This window comes from Capricornis sumatraensis, chromosome 9 (genome assembly GCF_032405125.1).
Source record: "Capricornis sumatraensis isolate serow.1 chromosome 9, serow.2, whole genome shotgun sequence".
NCBI classification, from domain to species: domain Eukaryota; kingdom Metazoa; phylum Chordata; class Mammalia; order Artiodactyla; family Bovidae; genus Capricornis; species Capricornis sumatraensis.
The window spans coordinates 35,120,883-35,128,920 of NC_091077.1; the positions used below are offsets into that span (position 1 = coordinate 35,120,883).

Genomic DNA, 8,038 nt, shown 5'->3' on the forward strand with positions numbered 1-8,038 from the left:
AAAATTGAAGGAGGGTGGAAAATAACTTATTTTGCTAACAATCTATTTCCCATCTGTAGTTTGTATCTGCTGAAGCTGGAAGTCCTTGCCTCCCCTCCTCAAAGTCTGTCTCTTTTCTTTGACAGACGTGCTTCCTTGAAGTTTTCAGTTCAGATGACTGTTATTAACAGCAACCTTTAGAGTACATTGGGGATTAATTTAATTTTTTGACATGTATTTTTAGTACGGTTTCAAGATGCTGGAATGTAGATATAGTTCTTGTTAAAAAAAAAAAAAAGTTTAGACAGGTTGATTCATTTAATTACCCAGCAGGATATGATTACTTTTTTTAAAGTTAAATTCCAAAGAAGAAAATTTAACAACTTCATCCACATATATAAGCACACACTATATAAATAAATGTATATATGCATATATATACATACACACACACACACCATGTGGTAGTGACGTCTCAACCAGGCAAGAAATGTTTTCTTAAATGGAAATTGATTGGGTTTTAATTAATATATAAAAGCATGTCTTGCTTTGATCTGTTTTTCCTTTGGATCAACTATGATGTATTAAATAAATATTTTTGTTTGTTTGTTTCGATGAGCTACTGATATATTTAATACATGAAAATAAATATGTAACTATTACACTTTTTAAACGTCCATTCACATATCATCCAGATCCTTGTGTTCCCCACTGGTCCACACATGGTGCCTGGGAAAATTCCTGAGGCCTTCAGACTCAGCTGGAAACGTATCCTGAGCAGGAGCTTGGCTTGAAGGGAGGGAGGAGGAACCCTCCGGGTTGGCGATCATACCATTTATTCACACTTGGAGGCGAGACAGTGTTGATGGAGGAGGTGGGGGGACCCTCCTGGGGGACTCCCTCTGGGTTGGCACTGATACACCATGTGGCTATGACAGGACTGGCAATAGGGATTGGAGGGATGATCCTCCAGTCCAGTCAGTGTGAAAAGTGGGGAGCAACCAGAGATGGCCAAGGGGGGCACTGCCCACCCTCGCTTTCTGTCCTCAGCAGTGCTCCATAAATGCCTGGTGGTCTCCCCCAAGGCCCGCCTACAGCCCCGTCCTCTGAAATTCTGCTCCTGGTTGTGACTCCATGGGCAAATGTACAGAAAGGACCAAGAAACTAATTTCCAAGGGGGCTTTGCTTTCTGGGTGACTCCGCCTTGTGGGGGTAGAGGGCATAGCTGGCACTGAAACACTGACTGAAGGAGCGCTGGGAATCACCAGGGGTCTCTGGAAGGTGACCCCTGAAGGGGCAGGCCTGGGATCTTGAGGCTCATTTGTGCAGTGGGTACTGGCGGGTGGTGACCTGTGCCAGGGACATTAAAATGGGTGAGGGAGTGGGAATGCTCCTGTCTCAGAGGGCGCAGGGTGTCTAACCCATTCATAGACAGCCTCCAGGAACTGGACACCACCCTGCACTCTGTCTTTGAGGGACCAGCTGGGTGAACAGCTTGCACTGGAGTCTCCTTGGGGTGGGGTGAATGGCTGCCCCTAGGGATAGCTGGGGTTGTCCAGAAGAGGGCATGGAGCTTTGCAGCGTCTGCCCTCACCATCCACTTGGCCTCCCAGCTGGTGCTCTCAGGTCAGGAGCCAAAGAGAGACTCATCGCAGTAAGAAGGGGTCTGCCTGATCAGTCTGTATTTGTTCTTCCTTGGTGTGAGGGTTGGGGTGCTACCACTGGAGGAGGTGTACTCGTAGCCCCCCTTGGCCCCTGATGCCTGTGACACCCCTGTCTCCACTCTTCTGGTTCTGCTGGCCTTCTTCCTTCAGGGTGTATCAAAGTCTGGTGGTATGGGCCAGGTGCCTGCAGGGCTGCCAAACAAAGTCTCCTCCACATGTGATGGCCTAACCTTGATCTGGTAGCTGCCCCCGCAGCGGTGCTGAATGTGGAGGGTCTGCATCTGGCTGATGGCCAGCTCCACTGGGGTCTTCATGCCACCCATGGTCCTGAGTGGCAGCAGGGGTGCTCTGCCTGCCAGGTCCTGCCTAAAGGGCTCTCTCCTGCAAAGAGATTTACAAGCATGATCTCATTTCGTCCTCTCAACAGTCCTGTGAGGTAGCTTTCATTATGTCCATTCTACAGATGATAAAATTGAGGCTTCAAAGGGTCAAGTCACAAGTGTCAGTCACACCTGAGCATCTTGGCTCTCTGACATCAGTTGCAACCCTCAGTGTCCCCTGCTCCCAGGCCTGGACTCCTTTGCAGGGGTGCTTGGGCACCGGTGGCACACGCTGTACATCCAAATCCACAGCTCTGAACTCGAGGAGCCTGTGACTCCTGGAAGTTCAGGCCACCCTTAGCCCCAGCTCCATGAGAACCGACTAAGCACTGGCATCTGGGCCCTAGTGATCTAATAGATATTTCTATAACTTTGTTCTTACTGAACCTTTATTTTTCAATGATTGGACCCTCCAGATTCTAATGAAAATTAAGAAGTTATTAATATGTTGAGAGTGTGCAGGTGTATTTTATTTTAGCTGTTGGTTTGTATCTGCTACAGTTAGGAAACCTCTTTGTCTTTCTTTCTTTTTTTTAGGCCTCATGGGAACTCCATTTCAATGCTGAATATGTAGGTAGAGTTATAAATTATATGTGTTGTAGATATGCTAATAACAAGTCAGTCTTTTCTTATGGCCTTTCCAAGAAATCATTCTGGAGAAGAGGCAGCAGAAAGTCTGTCTTGCTGTTTTTGAGCTCACAGAGAGTGACTGATACTCAGGAAAAAATGAAAGTGTTTAATTTTTATATTTCCACCTCAGTTTGAATGCAGATGAAAGTTGCATTTTTATTTATGGCTTGAAGGATAGCAAAGCCTGATAAGAAATCATAAAGAAAGATGGAAACCTCAATAGCAAATTTCATGCTGAAAATCTCATCATTTGTCACATATCAGTGACTAAAAAACAAAATAGAGAGGAACCTGGAATTTGTGCCACACTCTAAACTTTAAACATAGCTGAAATTGCACTGTGTTGTAGGCCATTCAAAGAGCATATGCAAAGGCCTGTGTTCTTCTCTGGTTGAGCCATTGTCCTGTGTACACCCTGGAAACCTAGATTCATTCTGTGGGAGAGTTAACTTTCCAAATAGCCTCCCTCTTTTTTCCTGACACATTGCAGTCTTAAAAGTGCCAGTGTTGTCACAATCTTTATAAGACAGAGACAAGGAGAGACTTTGATCAGAAAGACTTGCAGTAGGGAGATTGCTCTCATCTTAGAAATCTGCAGGCATGTCAAAAATCATATAGAAAAAGGTATGAAAAAGGTACCTGTTGCAAAGATATTTCCCTCATACCTTGTGCCTCTGGCCATATGAAGATCCATGCTTTGCACAGAAAGACAAGAGGTCAAAAAGATAGCTAAGGATATTGAATTAGTGCATTTGGTGGTGTGGAGGTTAGAGGGCAAGAGGCCTCAAGATTTCTCATGGTCACCTAATTGCATTAATACCCTGTAAAATTAACTCAATTTTGAGGAGCTAAACTCCATGAAGTAGGGACCTTTATACTATGCATTTCATTTTAATTGAGAGACAGTGTCTAAAATAGACATTGGAATCAGATGACTCAGGGTTTTTATCTCAGTCCTATCTTTTATTAGCTGGGAGATATTGAACAAATGGTCCAGTGTCTTTGAACACTGCCTTCTTTGATTTATAAATCAGGAATGGTTATCAAAAGATCCTAATGGGATGGTGCAAGTCAATATAAACATGGAACTTGTGTAAAAATGTTAGATATAATTAATAATAAGTAGTTTCCAATCTACTTGCAAGTTAATTAAAAACCACTTAGCTATAATATGTTAGTGGAAAAAAAAGTTAACAGGGAGTGGCAAAGCAGACTTCTAAAAGATTGGGACAATTATGTACATAGCCTGAATTTATTGATTTAATGCTAATTATTTTTAGCTTGAGTGAGTTTGTCAGACATATAATGGTTGTATTAATATATCTTTGCTAGTTGGATTGGCTTAATTTTCCATGTAATTTTCAAGGCAGCATTGAACAGACAATAGCTATCATATGGGTTATTAGAGAACATTGCAGTTACTTTACACTAAAGAGTTGTCATTTTGGGCAATGATTTTAGAGACAAGTGTAGCAATAAAGCATTGTTAGATTTATATTTATCCATTCCATTGGAAGAGCTTCAAAGGAAAAGAAAATACACATCAACAACTCTAATGAAGTCAGTTTTATTTCAGTGATTTACACATAAAACTTTCATTCTTAAAAGAGAATGATATAGGACTTATCCCACTGAAGAAGACTATTGAAACTCCTTTGGTTAGAAATGGAAGATCCATTCATTATCTATAAGGCTAGTGACCCAAATATTTTTGACCAGTATTCACAGGAACTAGTGATCAAAATTCATTACTCGAATATGTAAATTCTTAATACAACCTCTGGAAATTCCTGGGTTTCAGGGAAACATTTGTGACCCACGAGAAATAAGAAGTTCAAGTGAACTATTTCTGTGACTATTTATAAGGGGAATTTTTAAAGAAGCCCACAGAAGGCTACAATTCATCATGAGACACCAAGGAAGAGCACCCAGGAAATTACTCTGATGACCTCCAAGATGCTGTGTTTACCTTTCTGCAGCTCCCACTTATGTGCAATGGCGTGTGGCTGGATGCTGTTGGAGTAGGCGAAAGGAACATTCCTTAAGCTCACAATCACAGAGTGCTAGAAATCTGAAGGCTTTTGACATCATTTGGTTTAAACTTCTCTTTTGGTGGAGGAGGTGAATGAGGTTGAAGTAGTTTGAATCCCACAAATACTTATTGCCCCAAGGAAACAGATGAAGGTAATTAACAATTGTTATGTACTTTGTATTTTTTTCAGTATATCCTATACCACAAAGCTATATTTAGGTATTATATCTATTTCACATATGAGAACATTGATGTTCAATAAGGGTAAGAAATTTTCATGAAGTTCACCAGCTAATAATTTTTGGGATTTGAACCCAGAATGACCTCACCTTTGCATTATGTGAGAGTATCTCCTCAGGACCAGAATTCATTGTGATGAAGAAATCCACTTTGACTTTAAAGTATTGATTTCTTTTTCTTTTTATATTATGATTTGCTGTGAAAGCATTGAATCTGAGTGGATAAAGTGGAAGATAAAATCCAAGAAGGGAGACAGGAAGAAAAAAATTCTATGATGCTGAAGTAATGTCAGTGCTAGGATGAAGTAACTGGTAAGTGGATGAATGTGATAAAGCAGAGCAAGGAAAGTAAATTCACTACTTTGGGAGCCAGGTAAAGACCTGAGAGCCTAGAAAATTAAGCTATACCTTTACTGAGAGATGAAGAAAATTGGAGTATGCAAAATTCTAAAGATGTGAGAAGCACATAGAACTATAACTCAAGAATTACTGATGGATAGTATCTTTCAGCTGTTCAGTTCAGTCTCTCAGTTGTACCTGACTCTGCGACCCCATGAACCACAGCACACAAGGCCTCCCTGTCCATCACCAACTCCTGGAGTTCACCCAAACCCATGTCCATTGAGTCGGTGATGCCATCCAGCTATCTCATCCTCTGTTGTCCCCTTCTCCTCCTGCCCTCAATCTTTCCCAGCATCAGAGTCTTTTCCAATGAGTCAGCTCTCTGCATCAGGTGGCCAAAGTATTGGAGTTTCAGCTTCAACATCAGTCCTTCCAATGCATACCCAGGCCTGATCTCCTTTAGGATGGACTGGTTGGATCTCCTTGCAGTTCAAGGGACTCTCAAGAGTCTTCTACAACACCACAGTTCAAAAGCATCAATTGTTCGGTGCTTCATCATTCTTTCAGCTGAGGACTCCAGAAAAGAGTTAATTGACACACCTACCCAGGCTGTGAACTGTTTCATGGAGATATAAATCTTAGATTCATTGGAACCACTAATTGTTTAACTCCAGCTGAGTTTGAAGGAACAAAATAAAACATTTGTTTCCAAAACTGTGTTCCAAAGGAAACTTCAGTAAGAAGGGAAGAAAGACTTTGTGCTAAAATAACCTTAGGCAATACCACAAACTAATTTTTTGCTCTTGGACAGTTTCAGGAAAGAAACCTGATAGACTTTAGCCCAGAATTTTCCAAAGAAATTTGACTATGGAACACTTTTTTTGGTAATGAGTATTACTGTATGGAACAAAGTGTATCAACATACAGTTCTTGAATACCTAGTGATAATTTTTGGCCTGTCAACTTATTTGAAAAGAGAAAAAATTAAAGACCAAAAATCCTGAAATAAAATACTAGTAAACAGAATCCAACAGCACATTAAAAGAATCATACACCATGATCAAGTGGAGTTTATCATAGGGATGCAAGTATTCTTTAATATACCCAAATCAATCAATGTGATATACCATCTAAACAAATGGAAAGATACAGATTATACGATAATTTCAATGCATAGAAAGCTGTTGACAAAATTTAATACCCATTTATGATAAAAACTCTCCAGAAAATGGGCATAGAAGGAACATACCTCAACATAATAAAGGCCATATATCATAAGCCACAGTAAACATTATTCTCAATGGAGAAAAGCTGAAAGTATATCCTCTCAGATCAGGAATAACAAAGGTGCCACTCTTGCCATTATTATTCAGTATAGTTTTGGAAGTCCTAGCCACAACAATCAGAGAAGAAAAAGAAGCAAAAGGAATCCAGAGAAGAAAAAAGAAGTAAAACTCTCACGGTTTGCAGAGGACATGATGCTATACATCGAAAGCCCTAAAGATGCCACTGGAAAATTACTAGAGCTAATCAATGAATTTAGTAAGGTTGCAGGATACAGAATTAATATACAGAAATCCCTGGCATTCCTATACACTAACAAGAATGATCATAAAGAGAAATTAGGGAAATAATTCCTTTCAGCATTGTAACAGAAAAAATAAAATACCCAAGAATAAACCTACCTAAGGAGACAAAAGACCTAAATACAGAAACCATAAGACAGTGGTGAAAGAAAGATGACACCACAAACGTAGAGATATGTCATGTTCTTGGATTGGAAGAATCAATAATGTGAAAATGACGAATGACAGTACTACCCCAAACAACCTAGAAATTCAAAGCAATCTGTATAAAATTACCAATGGCATTTTCCATAGAACTCAGTCAAATAAACAAACAAACAAAAAAATCACAATTGGTATGAAAACACGAAAGGCCCCAACTAGCCAAAGCAATCTTGAGAAAGAAAAACGGAGCTGGAAGACTGAAGACTATACTACAAAGCTACAATTATCAAGACAGTATGGTACTGGCACAAAAACAGAAATATATAAAAATGGAACAATATAGAATTCCAAGAGATAAACACTTGAACCTATGGGAACCTTATCTTTGACAAATTAGACAAGAATTTTATGTTGTTGCTGAATGGAGAAAAGGTAGCCTCTTCAATAAGTGGTGCTGGGAAAACTGGATGCTATGTGTAAAAGAATGAAATTTAAACACTTCCTAACACTAAACACAAAAATAAACTCAAAATGGATGAAAGACCCAAATGTAAGGCCAGAAACTATAAAACTCTTAGATGAAAATGTAAGAAAACACTTTTTGACATAAATCACAGCAATATCCTTTTTTACCCACCTCCTAGAGTAATGGAAATAAAAATAAACAAGTGGGACCTAATTAAACTTAAAAACTTTTGTACAGAAGACTATAAGCAAGATGAAAAGACAACCCTTAGGATGGGAGAAATAATTGCAAATGGAACAACTGACAAAGGATTAGTCTTCAAAATATATAAGCAACTTATGCAGCTAAATATCAGAAAAGCAACTCAATCAAAAGTGGAAGGAAGACCTAAACAGACATTTCTTCAAAGAAGATATTTAGATGGCCGACAAACACATGACTCATTATTAGAGAAATTCAAGTCAAAACTACAATGAGGTATCACCTCACATGAATCAGAATGGCCATAATAAAAAAAATCTATAAGTAATTAATGCTGGAGAGATTGTGGAGAAAAGGGAACCCTCTTGCACTGTT

General features: G+C 39.5%; 1 pseudogene; it reads right to left on the reverse strand.

Annotated features, from left to right (window-relative positions):
- Positions 1-814: 814 nt before the first annotated feature.
- Positions 815-2,017, reverse strand: LOC138086229 (RBPJ-interacting and tubulin-associated protein 1-like; annotated as a pseudogene).
- Positions 2,018-8,038: the final 6,021 nt, after the last annotated feature.